The sequence below is a fragment of the Tachysurus vachellii genome, chromosome 16, assembly GCF_030014155.1.
Source record: "Tachysurus vachellii isolate PV-2020 chromosome 16, HZAU_Pvac_v1, whole genome shotgun sequence".
Taxonomy (NCBI): Eukaryota; Metazoa; Chordata; class Actinopteri; order Siluriformes; family Bagridae; genus Tachysurus; species Tachysurus vachellii.
This window is the reverse complement of record NC_083475.1, coordinates 13678667-13695875: the sequence shown is the minus strand read 5'-3', so window position 1 is coordinate 13695875 and position 17209 is coordinate 13678667. Positions and strand designations below refer to the sequence as shown.

Below are 17209 nucleotides of genomic sequence, written 5' to 3'. Positions count from 1 at the left end.
TGAGCCCATTTCCTCAGTTTAGGAAAAATCTCCATGAAGCGGAGTGCAATATTTACCTTCTATTACCCAGACAAAAATCATACCATATGTTTTCAGTGCTGACTTGGGTTTGTGGGCAAACTGTAGCATTGGGAATTCTGCAGGCCCCTAATGAAGTGTGTCCGTCCAAACGTGTGTATGTGTGTGGTTGAGTACGGGATTTGAATCCCATATCAAATGGAACTCTATAAAAATGTTTATAAAGATGATGGTTAACCCCTTAATGTCTAAATCTTTAACTTCTACACCTTAAAGTAAATGATTGATTAAGAGAGTCGTTCTTTTTTGTGCTTTATCTACATTCATTGTTTGCATACAACAGTTTATGATGTATTTTATAGATTATCTAGAATTAGTTTACTTCTATAAACTCTTGACCTGCAGCTTGTTATTCAGTTATTCATCTTCCAACATATTATTCAGTAACTATAAATTATTCAGTAACTACAGTGACACCAATTATTAAGGGATGTCGATACAAGAGTGAGGAATACAGGGTTAAACAAAGACACAGATGTGTGGAAACATGAGATAAAAAAACAAGGAATGACAATCAGCAGTCAGTGCCTACACAAAGAATTCAACATTTGCAACACATACTAGCTAATTATCTAGAAATGAAGTAGAATAAATGCTGAGATACATAGAGGGAGCTTTCCTGTTCATTTCAAGGCAAAGCCCCTCCTTGCTCTAAATCTATTGATCTGTGAAACACCCTACTCAAGGGAGGCGATTCACTTAATATTATACATCTAATCAGGAGATGAAGAATGATTATACCATTTGGTAATTAAACATCTTACAAACCATTTAACTGACTGCATGTCAAAAACAGGCCACCTGAGGTCAAAGTGATTGTTTATCATTTTAACATGGCGAGACACTCTAGTTGGAGGAGTGGATGAAAAAAAAAGAGATGCACCTCGTCGCAACAGTAAAAAAAAAAAGTTGATCGTTGTTAGTGGCTAAAGCACTAATCCTCTCCGCTGTCAAGGCAATGAAACGAAAACAATTTGAGGAGAAAGAAAGCCGTGTTCATGGAAAAAGTGGGTAAATTATATATATATATATATTTAGAAAGCTCATTAGTCTGTATATATGCATGGTTTCATAAAGAAAGGATTCAGCCACTGTGAAACAGTGTTAGGTCCCTGGATTGCAGAGTGCAGTGTGTGTGTGTGTGTGTGTGTGTGGGGTATGAGTCATTAGCAGAGGCACTGTGTATTACGGTCTCTGATCCACAACCAGGTGCATGAAACACACAGTAAAAGCCAATTTGCTGTCAACATTTTCATTTTAATCTCTACTTAAAGCTAATAATTACCCAGTGTTAGTAGCTTCAGTTTGTTGTTCTGCAGACAGGCAACTTCCCAGCTGTGAGAGGTTAATGCCATGTGCACACAGTGTGTGTGTGTGTGTGTGTGTGTGTGTGTGTGTGTGTTCTAGGTGCAGTGAACACTATACATAATTGAGGTATTCTGCAAAATATGTCTTAAGCATGAAATGTTCAGCTATACATTTTCATATGTTTCATGCTTTCCTTCTATTTTTTAACAATTACTCTGACTAAACTGAAGACGATTTTACCAATTGATCAGGTTGTCACAATATTTCTGCAGAGTGTTATCTCCTGAACACACAACAAGTGTCACTCTCTGTCACTCTCTCCACTGACTACATAGGCACTTACAGCCACGTGCATACTTAAAACACACACGGATACAGTCGTGACTTTATTTCCTGTATTTCTCAAAGCACCATTATTCTTATTCTTGTCACAGTCAAAGGGAACAGTAAGCCAGTCAAGTGCTTAAGGAATGATAGCTAGTAAACATTGTCATGGGGAAGTGGGCTGGATTAAAGCCTGGTAAAGGCATTGAACGGGGCAGAAAGCGGATAGAAATCCAAACAATGGCAAAATGGAGGCCAGTATCGTTCAGTCCAATGTCTGCCATGATGAATATGTGAGAGATTATAGGCACCGTTTTGTCATTTACATAATGTAAAAACTCTCTTTCTTCCCCCACCTCCTCAACTATTCACTAAATAAATGAGAAAACTATCAAAGCACTGAAATGTTTGACAAAAGGAGGAAAGAGTGAATTCGAAATGACCTAGTGCTCTCCACAAAGCAGGAACATTCAGGGCCAGCAGACTGAGGAGGAGCTGGTAGAATATTTATTATTAAGGACAATGGTAATGTATTACTGTGTCACCTATACCAGTATTCGGTCCAAAAGGAAATCACGTCCAAATTTGAATACGGTCTTTGCCTCCAGCAGAGAAAACTCTGCAAGAAGAAAAAAGATTTAACGCTCAAAATTGAATGTAAATCTTTGGAAAAGAAGTGGATTGAAAGGATTCAAAATGAACAGAGCGTTTATTTAAAATAGACAGGTTCAATTTCCACAATCTAAAATCTCTGCGTTGATTCACTGGGCATGCAGTTAAGGTGATGTCTCTACACTTTTAAGTCTGGTGTAAAAGTGAACGTAGAATTTCTGTGTCAATGTTCCTGTATATTAAAGTATTCTAAAGAGTATTAACAGTGATAATATCTTACTTTGTAAATAACCATCAATTACTAAATCACAAAAACATGCAAAGTCAAGTAGGCAAAAAAAAAATGTACTCATGCAGGTAAAAAGTGAAAAGAAAAAAAAAAACGACCTTGCAGCAAATTTGACATGTCATGTCATTCAAATGGCCAGAATTACATCAGCAGAAAGGTATGACAGTGCTCGGAGGCAGCGCAATATACTTTAACAACAATTTATGATTGGCATTCCTGGAAAATGGTTTTAAATCAAACCGTTTGCTTTCTCCCAGACTTCTCAAAAAACATGGGACTTTTGAAATTCCTGAACCATAAAAATAGCTGCGTCCCTCCCTAACTTTCACACCTCTAGAAAACACCTCACGCCAGTTTGCTTCATTCTTTAGTTCTCTATGAGCCAATCTCAGATGTGTGTGTATTTTAGATCATTCCCGTCTCTTTCGTTGAACTCACATAAGGCAACCTATTTTATTTACTTTATCTTCAATAAAATGGTTCAGTGAACATTAGCAACTTTGAGACATGGGTTTCAATCAATCCAGTGGCAGCGGCGTCAGTCTGCATTAAAGCCTGTGTGTGTGTGTGTGTGTGTGTGTGTGTGTGTGTGGGAGAGAACTGTGCCTCAGACGGGAGGATGGAAGGAGTGGGGGAGCTGTGAATGAAAGGGAGAGAGTGGATTAAGCAATGGAGATGGCTTTGGAAAAGGAGTCAAGTGAGAAAGGCAAGAGACAGAGAGAGAGAGACAGAGAGAGAGAGAAAGACAGAGAGAGAGAGAGAGAGAGAGAGAGAGAGAGAGAGAGAGAGAGAGAGGTAAAGTTTTCTTCCCCTTGACAGCATGGAACAGCTCATGTACAACAAAACACAGGTGAGTGGCCTGACACTGAGTGACTGCGCAGAGAGACCCAACAACTCTGGAGCTTTACATGACATGAAGTGTGAGTTCTAAAAATTGAAGTTTCTCTGACAAAGACGGTAAGATAGAACCTAAAAGCGTGAGGAAGTGTGTTTTAAGGGACGGGTTTTCACAGGTGAGCTGGGCCAGAGGACACCCTGTCTTTCTGTGCTGCTGAAATAGCATGTTTATGCAGACTGGATTCCTCTCACATGACTCCCCTCTGGCTGCTCCAGTCAACATCACTCCACGAGCCTCAGAGTCAGCAAGTGTGACCACACAATTGGCCTGGAGGCACCGAGGCACCACTTTCATGTGTGTGGGGGGGTTCTGAACTCTCTTCTCTCTCTCTCACACACACACACACACACACACACAGAGTAATCACAAACCCCATTCCATCTGCTTCTTGAGTTTGGACAAAAGCGCATGTATGTCCACATGTCATCTTTCTTCATGGGCTGACCTGAATCAGGCAGAGAACGACTCACAGAGACACACTTTCACACCACTCCATCAAGACAGGTAGGCATGACATGGTTTCATTGGGAAAGCTTGTGGTCTGTGGCCGAGAAGCCAAATTCCAAGCTCTAGTACTAGTGTTTATGCTGTATCGTGTTTCAAGCCGAGATCAAATGATCACAGAGAACAAAGCAGTTGGCTTTTTGCTTTCTAGTTTCTGAATGGAAGTGACTACAAACATTCAAACAGAAACAACGCTATCAAAGCCATGTGAAATAAAGTCTACTCTTGAACAAAACAAAAAAAATTAAACAAATATTTGCTATTAATATTTCATAAATATTTACACAAAACAAACCAAATTACTTCTGTGAAAAAAATGGGACATGTTGAGATCCTGAAATGTGAGGACAGAACAAATGAGAGATTGGATTAATTTAATCTAATTTACATTTATATGAATCTTCTTTGTGACCAGTTATTCATATGATCTCTCACAAGTCCACAGGAGGCCAAAATCCTTTAAAGCGCACAAAAATATGTTTCCCCCAAAACCTAATAACATATTTATTTTATAAAATGGTTATGCTATTATAGTTATTATATAAAGCTTGCAAAATAATTTGGGTTTATTTGGGATTTGATATAAACTGTGTTCTTGACATAGTTGCTCAGAATATATAATCTGCTAATTGCTAAGTTGATTAATGAATAAAAGGCTTGAAATTAACTTTAGTTCATCAGTTACTGTGAGTTACTTTCCAAACGTAATAACCAATCAGTATCGTTACTAACCAAAACATTGTCAGTCCCAAAGCAATGTATAAATTACAACTGAATCACATCATTTATTCTTCTATAAGCACACTGTAAGTGTAATTGTTAACCAGTTAAAACTGAATAATCACAAATGGGTAAATGTGTGTGTTTATAATATCACCTGCACTGAAAGCTGGGTCTTTATACGAGAGCCACATGATACCGGTGTTTTAATTTTAATTAAGGAACCTGTTTTTTTTTTCCAGTTGCATTTGCATTCATTTTAAATTTTGTCTGCTGTTTTGTCACAATGCCGTATTTATAATGAAATAAACATCCAGAGCTAAACATGAGAATATATAAAACTTATAGAAACGACAATGCATGTACAGTATATGTACTGTACAGTGTATATATGCAAGTAGACTTACTACTAGAGATACATATATAATAATACATGGTCTTGTTTCAAATCCGAAGTTACTTGCCATTGGCATATTTTACCAGCACTGTGTTGGTCGCAATGTGCTACTTTAAAGGCCAGAACTATAAAAACAGCACTGTAAAAAAAAAAAAAAAAAAATCGAAATATATCAAATTCAGGGTGATCCATTTCATGACAGTAATGAACACAGGAGACTTTATGCTTTGGGCAGGATCATGTTTAAGAAATGCTACTTCCTAATTTCACCCACCTGCAGTAACTGGGTGAAGGCTGGGTCACACCGTTCTGATGTCATGCCTGAATGGCATCCCATTTCAAAATCATCCTGGCGCTTCAGGAAAACCCATGGTTCGTAATTTGTTAAAGCAGAGAGTATGAATAACACAGAAAATATGATCATTTGACTGAAAAACAAACAAGCAGTGCGGGTGTGGATGAGTCACCAGGAAGAGTTTGTCTGTGTGTTGCAAGGGTAGGAGTATGACGGAAGAGGGAGTGTGGAGAGAGAAGTGAAGAGAGGGAGCTGGATTAGAAGTCGTAGTGAAGGACACTGAATCTCGGCTCATTCAGCCAGGTGATTAGCATAGATTCTCACTGGATCAATAACCTCATTGAGTCAGTCTGTCTCCTGCATCAGGAGTGATGGCAGCACAGAGCAGACTCTCCTTTGTAACTCTTTTCACATGGCAACTGTTCATTCGCCACAAAATCCCCCGCTTTACTACATCTCCCTGTTTCTGCTCTCTTTATTATATACTACTAACTGTGAAGAAAATAAACCAAAAAGTTAGTTCTTCAATTTACTAGTAGCATGTCTTTTATAGCAAACAATTCTACTTAAAATGTGAAATCTGTTTTTTTTTCCTCCAAAAGGCTTGAATATATTTAAAGAAAACTCTCAGGGCAAGACAAGGAACTGCTTATATTACAATTTACTTAAAGCATTTACTTTATCAGGCCTTAACTTATTCTAAATTCTAAGAATATAAACTTGGTCAAGCCAAAAAAAATCCTACATCAAGACAAACCAAAAGTGAAGAAAGTTTTAAGAAAAGAGAAACACCAGATCCATAAAGTAATGAGGAAAGACATGAACCTTTGAAGACAAGGACTTTTTTTGTCATGGAGAAAGCTTAAGTTTAAAATATTCTGGGTGCTGTGAATGGGGGATTGACCACTGACCTGATCCCTAGAGCACTTCGAGATCTGGGGTTAATAGGGGATAAAGATTAGCTTCATTCCCATCCCATCCACCTACCCTCCAATCCCAAATCAGCCACACAATGACACCTGCCAATAGGGACAGAGCCCGGCTCCTTTGATATCCCTCATCTTCTCTGCTCCAAGTGGCCAGAGCAAAGCTCCATGGAGGTTACACTCCTCCACGCTGGGGAAAGGAAAGAGCTCTCAAAGAGTCATTTGGGAAGGAGATGACAGGCACTCTACCAGAACATGAAATCAGTTTTCAAAGCTGAGCGTGAGCAAAGCTGTCCATTGGAACAGCCGTCTTCAAACTTGAGCGAGATATGTTTAATTGAGGCAGATTTCACAAAGTGTGCTTACCAAGTGTAAAGTCTGGGGGCAATTATACTTTTCTCCCTGCCCTGATGAGAATAGCTCTGTTCCGAAAGAGTTTATCTTTAAAGATTTAACTGGGATACTCAACAAATTAAAAACCAATATTCAAATCTCTTGACGCTGTGAATGAAAAAGTTGGGTTCCTCTAAGACTTATGAAATGATGAATCATAGGGTCTGATTTCCAGCCAAGCCATCCAACCTCAGAGCAAATGTTAATCACATCTGCAGCTTGCAAAATGCCAGTAGGTTCTTCTTCTGTTACAAAGAACACAGAATTAGCACTAGACTGGTTTAATCAAGCTGGCCAACAACTGGACACTTTTACAGAGGAAATTAAATCATGGCTCTAATATCCAATTCTTATAATGGATGAAGAGGAACACCTTAATATTCCAAATGAATGTTTCCTTAATGTTCCATAACATGGCACGTTTAAAGAATAACTATGCCACATCAACCTTCTGTTATACACTATTGCTTATACAGTATAACCACAAATTCCATGGTGGAACAGCATGTTTGTTCCCTTTTATTAAAAATGAAGAATATTACACAAAAAGTAAAATTATTCCAAAATGATGTATATTTCATAGCGTTTCATAGTACACAGTGTTTTCCTGTGCCTTGTCCAATGACTGACCTCCCACATAGAATTACACCTTTTTCAGTATGAGTTTCTCTTATCCCCTTCACTGTGTGCTGTGTATGTGTATATTGCTGAAGGGAAGTATATGGCTAATGACAAAGCCACCACTGCTGTCCATTAATGAGCATGTGCGGAAATTCCTCGCACTCCTTCTGCACTGACTTGGTGACAAATTGCTGCTGTTACTGTGGTTTGTGAGAGAGGACCAGAGGACGTGCTACGGCTGCTCACAGACACGATGTACAATTGAACGAGCTCATTATGTCATTAACATTAAACACCTTCACAACGAGTGGTGTTCGGAGAGTTTTTAAAAATTTAGACAAAGACAGATGGAATGCATGCAAAAGTTGTTTTATTATTCTGCACATTGGCAGAGATACGCTGTCTTGAAATAGATATTGGAATTTGGAAGGCTACATGACAGATCATGCAAAGGATCACAAATAAAGAGTATGTTTACTCACCACTTCTGCCTTAGCTTTAGAGTGCTCAGCTTGTGCAATGAGCAACTGCCATACCAGATCCTGTCCTGAAATGGACAAACACGAGAGGAAATTCACATACAAACATGTTAACGGTTTACCTACACCAACGAACAGTTTCCACATTGCTGTTCTTTCCTCTTTTTAGTACACACCCTTCTGGTTTCTTTGTATCACTGTTGATCTTTTTACTTTTTGGGAACTACTACATTTAATTTCAACAGCTGAAAGAATTAAAATAAAATAAAGACAGACATGAAAGTATGATACCAGATGTGATACCATGTGATTTAATGATATTTGGTGTGGATCAGTCTGGTGTGCACCATTTCCTCTTTTTTAAAAGCATAAGCTAAAACGTCGGAGTCCCTGACAGAAGTGCAAGAGAATGTTTTGCAAACCTACCCTGAGGGAAAAAATGTTCAAACGTTGTTCGTCTTTGGAGGGGCAGGTCCAGGTACGCAAAGGTTCTGTAAAAAGAAATGAGAAATATAAATATTGTGAGGGAAACATGTTAAATAAACATTTCAAAGATTTTAGATAATGAATCCACAAGAACCTTCAGGGTTCAAATGCAAAAGTGTATAATTATTTGAGTGCACTGATGTATAAAAAAAAAATCTGAACAGAATGTCTTTTTTTCTTATAAAGAGCAAAATGTATCTCTAAAGTGAAATAAAATCTAAGGAAACTGTATGCAAAGTGTTCTCAGTTTATTTGACACTAACAGACCGATTCAAATAAGACGTCAAGTTATATATTATCTTTATTTCATGTCTTTTGTTACAACATTTTTACACATGAACACATAAATACAGATGTAACCTTAACCAAGTAGCCCAGATACCCATGTGATTTTTTTCTCAGAAGACCCTGTGGGCAGCTAGCGACTGCTTCATCCAGTGGAATGTAGTCTCACAACTGTACAAAGAGGCAGGAGAGAGCATAGCTGCAAACAAAAACTGCCAAGTGCCATTACAGTGACTGGCTGAGTTCAGAGACCTCTGCTGAGAAACACTTCTCCTAAGTATTATGAAAAGAGCCATGAGGACAAGGCTAAGAATTAATATGCTCCCTTTATACTAGACGTCTAGTTATATATGTTTTGAGAGACATTAATACACAATGCTACGTTTGTGAAGACAATATTATATTATGTGTGTGTGTGTGTGTGTGTCTGTGTGTGTGTGTGTCTGTGTGTGTGCATTTGATCTGAGTGTATCTTTGTGTAAATAAGCAGTCGAAACATTTTGGTTGTCAATGTTCCATTTATTTTAAATGACTTCTGGTTCTGACTTTACTTCAATAACATTAAACTCCTGAACTGTGAAGGTTTACAATTGAAATCACTATATAACTTAATAAAATGCTATTAGTATGTGTGACCGCAGCATCAAGGGTTTACACAATATCTCTAAATACTATTAAATTATATATACACACTGCATCAGCCATTCATAGGTGCTAATAATGCCAATGTCTGATATTTACTTGAAGCGCAGCACTAAGGCAAGATAAACTATTTCAAATCAAGCACAGGAATACCTCCACAGCCCCATACCATGCTCTGAATATGAAAAGAAGACATTATGCTAACAAGTCAGATTACTGTACACAATAATTTTTATCTTTAAAGTAAATACCATTCCTGTGTTGGGGGAAAGTCATTGCAATATTTCTGACAGAGGCCAAATGCCCCTTATCTGTGTTATTCAAGCAATTCAAGGCCTTCGAACAAAGATGGGTCTTCAAACTCCTTCTATTCATCACTGGACGTGTAATTACCCCCGGTTCGCAGTCTAGACGTTACCGCTTTCAGAGTATTTAAGACCCCTTTTGCAACACGCATGCCGCTTGCGCCCGGCCCTGCGTTAAATCTGCACCAGATAAATTAGCAAAGAATGCAATAAAAAAGAGCACAATGAAAAGAACTTTATCCTTCCCGCTGCTAAATGAGATTTCTTTGAAATGCAGATCAGTGGCGCTAGATTAGTGAATTTTAGCTGCTGTCAACATCATAACAAAATACAAATGCGATTGTTCGCCTGGTTCTTATCTCCTTGCTTCCATCTGCTGCCTCGTTATTTACTCTCCTTGATTTACTATGCAGATCTAAATAAGACGCATCAAAAAGAGGGCTTACAGCACAATAGCTTCTTAAGCTTCTACATCAAGGTATTTGAGAGCACCGTCACATGAAAAGCCGGCCCATCAAAGGCCCATCCCTAATGAACTTCCATATCAGAGAGGGGTGTGTGGTGCTCCAAAGCAGAAAAAGAGGGAGAGACGCTAAATCAGAGGAGGCAAATGGAGGCTGTAGACTTCCATGGCCCAGGGAGATTAACACCCTGCAGAGACCCTCACTGAAGCCCCAGACAGGCCTGGCCAAGCCAAGCATCAGCATGGCCTCCTGTCTAGCACACCTCTCTATTGCACATTATCCATGAAATAAAAACCCTTGTGTAGGACAGCATGTGCTCCAGACTATACTGAATCAGGCCTGAAGGCAAGAGTGCAGCATGGAAGTAATAAAATGCAGACCAGCGACCAGGACCAACATGGACAGCTTGACACTGCTTCACAATGAGTAATCACAGGGAAAACGCATTATTTCCCTGCATGTACATTACGTGGGACACAAGAGTTCAGGAGTAGCTCGATTCTCACGACAGTGCCTCAATGATGACAGTAATCTTCAAAGCTCAGCCGTAATATTTGGGGAATAACCTCTAATTTCACGCCATATTTGTTGCATCCTGCGTACACAGACAGGATTACAACTCAAATCCCACAACTCACACAGGCGGTGGAAGAGGGTGGAGGGAAAATACATGAATGTTTGAAGATATCTTCGGTGCTGTGAGCTCTGATTTGAGGTAAGAGAATCAGTTTAGTTGGGACAATTAGGCCGGGAGGCAGAGCAGATGCAGCGCTGCCACATGTGCCTTGGAGCACGGCCACGTAAGCCCACCAGATGATAAGAGGGCAATGGTGAGAGTGGAAGTAAGGGGCACAGGGCACCAGCTTCTGGGCATGCTGTATGGGCAAGTTCCGTTTCCCTAAGACCCTAGTCCTGAGATAAAAACAGCAGGAAAACTGTGGTGCCTTCACTTGTGGCCTGTTCTTCAGAAATTTCATTACAAGACTTTTCACACCTGAATGAAAAAATGGCATTAAAATTAAGCAGCATAGAGTTAGTCAAGTCACTGTTACACAAGCCGCTGTTATCCTTTCTGTGTCTCATTGCCTTCCCCTCTTCGTCTCTCCTTGTTCCTCTCTCTCTACACGATGCCAAATGGGCTCAGTGCCAGTCACATTTGCAACCACAAGGGACTGTTGCCTTTTTTCTTGTTTAATGAAATGACAAAACAACAGATTTACATATGCAGAAACAGGTGTTGTAACAGGTTTGACTCCTCTTGACCTAAACCATGTCGAGGGTGGAAAAAACAAAACAAAACAAAAAAGTTTATTAGCAACAGCTGCCTAGAGGATATTTAGGCTCTGATGAGCATTCAAGTCTTCACCATCTGCCCTACTGGTTGCCAGGAGTGACAATCTAAATTAAAATCCACCCATCAAATATTGTAAAAATAAACCATTGTATTGCTGAGGCCATATGCTGTGAGTGGACCTATCAAAGACAAAAGCCTCTCAGGTACATGTTCAGAGTATAATTAACCTTCCACTGAGCATGTGTTCCTCTGCATACGGCACACAAACTGACTAAAGTCATCCCTGTGCAGAAAACAACGACTTCTGTGTCTTACACATACACACACAAACACACACACACACACACACACACACACACACACAAACCTGCATGGCCCTCTGTGTATACTCTGTAGTGTATGTCAAGAAGAGGATGTCATTTCTAGAGGTTTTGAGAATTAACACAGACTCTGAAGCAGTTGCCGCATGGCGGCATCTTGAGGAGTGTACTTTCAGCAGCTTAATGTCAGCGGACTAGGGAACAATTACAAAATTCTCTGTAGTAACAAACACTATTACTTTGGTGCACACTATTTCGATATGTTACAGCACACAACAATCAGTCTTTATTAACATTAAATCCATTGACAGGTGAAGTGAATAGATTTGATTATATTGTTAGTGGCAGCTGTCAAGCGGCAGGATATAGTAGATAGCCAGTGAACAGTCAGTTCGCAAAAAGTTGATGTGTTAGAAGCAGGAAAAATGGGCAAGTGTATGGATCTGAGTGTCTTTGACAAAGGCCAGATTGTGATGGCTAGACGACTCCGAGGCTGCGGGACCAAATGTATTATTTGGTACCTACCAAATGTGGTCCAAGAAAGGACAACCAGTGAACCCGCGACAGGGTCATGGGTGCCCAAGACTCATGATGATGTGCGTAGGGAGTGAAGGCTAGAGTTGGTCCCACAGAATACTGTAGCACACAACTGTACATACTAGCTAATGAAGCACAAATTGCTGAAAAGCTTTATTCTGGCTATCAAAGATGTCAAAAGGTGTTGTTGTGTAGCCTCAGACCGGTCAGAGATCCCATGCATCTTTTCCACTGCCAAAAGAGCATGTCAGAACTGATCAATACATGCCAAAACTGATAAATAGAGCAATCAGAAAAGATGGCCTGGTCTGATGAATCACATTTTCTTGTACATCATGTAACTGGCAGGGAGGTGGCACCGGATATACTATGGGAATGAGGCAGGATGGCAGTGTGATGCTCATAATTCTGCTGGCAATATTCTGCTGGGAAAACCACCTACACTTTGTACCACCATCAGAGCAGTATTGGATGTGCAAGTCGGACAATATTAGGAAGGTAGTTTTCATATTATGGTATATTATTTCCATATAATTGTATATCAAGTTTTATTTGAATATCATAAAAAAGGGACATTTTAAAACAGTGTTTTCCATGAATCATCACTAAAACTTAGAAATGGAAAAAATACAATTAAAAAAAATTAGGTCAAGCAGTCAGAGGGAGAACATTAGTTGTGCCCTTCTAACAGACAAAGTCGGCATGGACATGCTTGTTTTCTGTCCTGTTTTTATTTAGAGAGATGCAGAAGGAACAAACCTGAGACCGTCATGACCCTGTCGCAGTGTTGCAACTTGTTCTCGGGCAATGCCAGCAGAAGGCAGTACCATATGCCCCCAGCCCCGAGCACGATGTTCTTTCTGCAGTCTAATACGCCTGTCACGAGATGTTACCATCAGAAACCTTGCACTTTTAACATTTTCAAATAAACAGATTCCCCCCTCCTCCCTAGTCGGCACACATTCCATATAGAAAAAAGCTGTGACTTGACTTCACTTGTTGTATTATAAATTATAGAACATGTCTTTAAATTAGAAGCAGCACCATGGAGTTTCCTCACTCATTACCCTAAATGTAGAACCATTTGTTCATTAGCACATTTTCAAGAAGACCAAACAGAGTTTTTATGACATTATGCATCTAACCGCAGCACCAAACCACACACTGTCAATCAGCAGACCAAAAAAGGTCATTTCTTCCTCAGGTACCCTCTCTCTCTTCTCTCAAACCCACTTGCTGTTTACTATACACTCAGGCCAATGGATGAGCGTGGACTGAACACTGTTGACCTTGCCGTTTGACAGAAATGACACACCACAACTGAATCTTTTGTTCTGGGAGATTCCTGAAACCAAGACCTTCTCCTTTATACCGTCATGTTGTCCTCTCTGAGACGTCTACACAAACAAACATAAGCCGTACAAGCTGAGGGTAAAAGGGTCTTAAACGTTACCTGATTTTCACATAGAAAGGTTACTATAGCGTACATTCAATTATTTAATTTTGATCACAATACCATTAATTACACTGATTTTAGAATAAAACTGTAAAGGTAATAGATTGTAAAGGTAAAGATTGTGTGCTCCACTTATGTTCCAAGGAAGGATTCAGTTTACTTTCTTTGCCTTGTTACTGCAAAGAAAAGAGAACACAATTTTATTTAAAGTTAAGGCACTGCTTCAAGAATTAATTTGTAAAGGGTGTTTCTCAACTATCTAATCACTACGTCCAAACAGCCTTTAGAGTGTGGAAAGATTTGGGTCATGTGTCCAAACCACAGTTACTAAGGAGCACAGAGATGGAATTGCTCCTCTACTCTGTCTTTATTCAAACAACCCATTGGACATTGAGACCTTAGACTGCAATCCACATTTAATCCATATCCGCTGACCCCACCCAAGGAAGCTTTTTTCCTGGCCAGAAGTCAGGGTACTTTTCTGATCAGGCTTAATAGGACGGTGACCCAGAGTGTGACTAAAAAAGAATCAGCTCTCAGGCTCTTAGTGAAGCACACAAAACGCCATTACGATGATGTGGATAATTATGGCGCATGAGGGCCTCTTAACATGCACCACAGTCTTTTATCTAAAGAAGCCAATCTCTCGTGGGCTGACAGGTAGCGGCACATGATCCTGGTAAACAAATACTTTCACACAGCACAGAAGTGCCATTAAAGGCCAGAACTGTCAACACAAATTTCATTTTTTACTGGAGGAGGAAGGGAGAAAGGAAAGGGGAAAAAACTTGATCACCTCACGTTGCCTTAACTTGCATGGAGGTTGTCATGGAAACATTTCTGTGAAGTTAATGTAGACAGAAACAGGAGGCTTTCAAGCGTAATTTTTTGACCCTGTTTAGGAGATAGCAAGCAATGCAAAGTTTTCCAAAACAGTGCAACACCTCGAGGTCGAGCAAGGAGGGATATGCTAGACTTCCACTGAGAAACAAAGAGCAATGTCTCAATGCACGGTGATGAATGAAACTAGAAACAGTTCAGTCAAACAATTTAGCAAATTTGAAGAAAAAAAAACAATCACTGTGCCGACTTTTTCAAGCTGAACAAATAAATCACGGTCATGTGTTTTGTTATTCAAGTTCCAAACAGCACAGATATGGATCCATACATTAACATAGTGCCAGTCACATCAGGCCTTAATTCTGACAAATGATTATAACTTTACACAATGCATGCACATTAATGCACAGAGCACAAGCATTTTCCTATCAGCTTAACACATGAGTTGGCCATGATGGATGGCGTAATCTAGGGATGTATGCAAAATGCCAGGGCTGACTGGGAGTTTGGACGCCGGTCAAGGGTCACCCCCTATCAAGCCGTCACTCCGGCACAGGCAGGGCACTGGGACAGAGTTAATTAACATCACCTGGAGAAAGCTGTGTGAGGCTAACGAAGGGCTGGACTTCAGATTACACAGCGGGCTTGGAGGCAGTGAGGTGCTCTCTGCCAAATTTTACTACTGCTATTAAGGGCGCTTTGAAGCTGCCATGTGTTGAGTGATGAAATAACGTGAGACACACCTGCACCTCACCTGCACAGCTGCCAGAGTAAACGCAAACGCTCTCAGTGCCGAAAACACTGAGGTGAATGCCTGAAAACAAATCACAGGTCACCACTACCGATGTGCTACTGCACACCTTGTTAACAATAACAAAAAAAAGCGAAGAAAGAAATCACCCACACTATTGACTTAGGTGCAGATATTCTTTACACACGGAGATATCACCATAAAATGAGAGTGTGGTGTAAATGAGAGGAGTGCTGTCCTTAGTATTACCTGCATCATTCACACTAGGATTAAACTTAGTATCACTACACATAGTGTGGACATGGCACGGGAAAAAGGACCATGGCAGCGGAAAGAGCAAATACGGTAAGACATAATAATAATAATAATAATAATAATAATAATAATAATAATAATAATAACAAATTAATATGCATTCACATTTAAATGAATATGGTAGTAATATAAAGGGGATAGAAAAAAAATAAATGCATTTTTTCTTACATTTTTTTTTTAAAGGTAGTACAATAACAATTAATGCAGAAAAGGACACAATAAAAGGCAAAAATATTGCCTAAAAATTTGTGCCTAAAATATGAAAATTGATCACTGTTAAAACGTGATATAATCACAATACAAAAGCCTACAAAATGATAACAATCATAACAATCATAACAATAATAATAATAATAATAATAATAATAATAATAATAAATGGAGAACATTCTGAAAATCGGCCAAACAATAATTATGTATAATAGAATTTTGCATAAACACTATTATGAATATTATGATTATTACTTTAGTACAGAGACATAATCACTTTATATAGCTGTCATAAAGCAGTTACAAAACACATCTGCGTTTTTTTCTGTTTCTTTTTTTTTTAAATATAAAAATATTTAGTTTACTTACTGAAACATGATAATCGATCTTCAATCATAACAAAACAATCAGATCATTTAACAACTGGTTTACTTTCCAAATGCTTTGTGTTCGTTTGTGTTCGTTTCGTTTGCCTTTTATTTAATTTACTATAAAACTAACGCTATAAAGTGGGTTAGAGAAAAATCTCCAAGTTGTTTAGTGTTAAATCTGTAGTTATTTACAGCAGACAGAGACGCAGAGCTGAACATGAGACTTCACTGTCCTGAGTTTTCACCCACACTGGAATGAAGCTCCATAGCAACACACGCTACCTAACAACGAGCGGCGCGTGCGTCCAAAACAACAAGTAAACATCTTGGGAAAACAAATAAACACCTTCAACAACAAATGCACGGAGCGGTTCGACGGACGCGGCGCGGTTCGCAACGTGTACACTGTTTCTCTGAAGTGTTACAAAGTAAAGACGAAGTGAAAGTCAGAGCGATAAACAGGCAGGAAAGAGAAAAACTTACCAAACGCACGCGCGTGCTTCCTCCGCGGTGAAAGAAGAGCTGTGCAGAAGTCACAAAAAACCTTCAAACGCAGTCTAAGAGTTATAACGTGGAGAAAGTTTTTTATTAATAATAAAAAAAACCCTGAAGAACAAGACGCAGAGTAAATAAAGTCTGTGTGTATTCCTCCGCACGCGCTGCCTCGCGCTTCTGCTCTCCGCTCTCGCGCTGCTGTTATTACTAACGCTAACAGCCCCAAACAGCGCTACACTCACTGCCGTTATAATGCTCTCACACACGATGCGATGCGAAGCTGCGCCTTGTTTTTTTTGCGTTACGATTCAACACACCAGGCTTGTATATTCCGCCAGGTCTATTTGGGGGACTAGCTTATTAGAATGCGGCCCCCGGGGGAGGCACGCGCGCGCGCGGAGTCACATATTGTTATTTTTTTGAGTATTGCGACCCCGTGTGACGTCACACGTCCACCTGCTGTGTAAACAAAACAAAAAGGAAAGTCGTCAGAAAGTAAGTTGCATTCGTGCAAAAGCGGGTATTTTGTTCACTTAGCTGAAATCTGAAATCTGCAACATTATGGTTATAATTCTCAATAGGAGAAAGACCAAG

General features: G+C 39.5%; 1 protein-coding gene across 2 annotated transcripts in view; it reads right to left on the bottom strand.

Moving 5' to 3' along the window:
- foxp2 (forkhead box P2) overlaps positions 1-16972 on the bottom strand; it is a 90683-nt gene extending 73711 nt beyond the window's left edge. For both annotated transcript variants that reach the window (XM_060889738.1, XM_060889739.1), the window contains exons 1-3: positions 16604-16972; positions 8271-8335; positions 7848-7912 (exon numbers count right to left, since the gene is read on the bottom strand). The gene's annotated coding sequence lies outside the window, so the exon portion shown is untranslated. The remainder of the gene's footprint in view (positions 1-7847; positions 7913-8270; positions 8336-16603) is intronic.
- Positions 16973-17209: the final 237 nt, after the last annotated feature.